A 287-nucleotide genomic window follows, 5' to 3' on the forward strand; every position below is an offset into this window, starting at 1 on the left:
GGGCCCCCCTCCGCCTCATGGGCTGCCCTCGCAAGAGCCGCTCTCCTGGAGGTAAAGCCTCCCTCTGACCCCGGCGGGCCTTCTTCTTCCAGACCCCTCTGGGCCTGCTTAGGATTGCATTTCCCGGAGCCTCCCGTCCTGAAGCAGGCGAGGGGAATGGCCGGTCCCCGGGCACCAAGCCGACCTCGGGCCAAGCAGGGGTGTCCCCGTCCTCCTCCAGCGTTCTCACCACGACACCACCTTTCCCCTCTCCATTTTCTCGTCGCTTTTTCTCTTCGGGGGCGGGG

Source organism: Gekko japonicus, unplaced genomic scaffold, assembly GCF_001447785.1.
Source record: "Gekko japonicus isolate JY-2015 unplaced genomic scaffold, Gekko_japonicus_V1.1 scaffold77, whole genome shotgun sequence".
Taxonomy (NCBI): Eukaryota; Metazoa; Chordata; class Lepidosauria; order Squamata; family Gekkonidae; genus Gekko; species Gekko japonicus.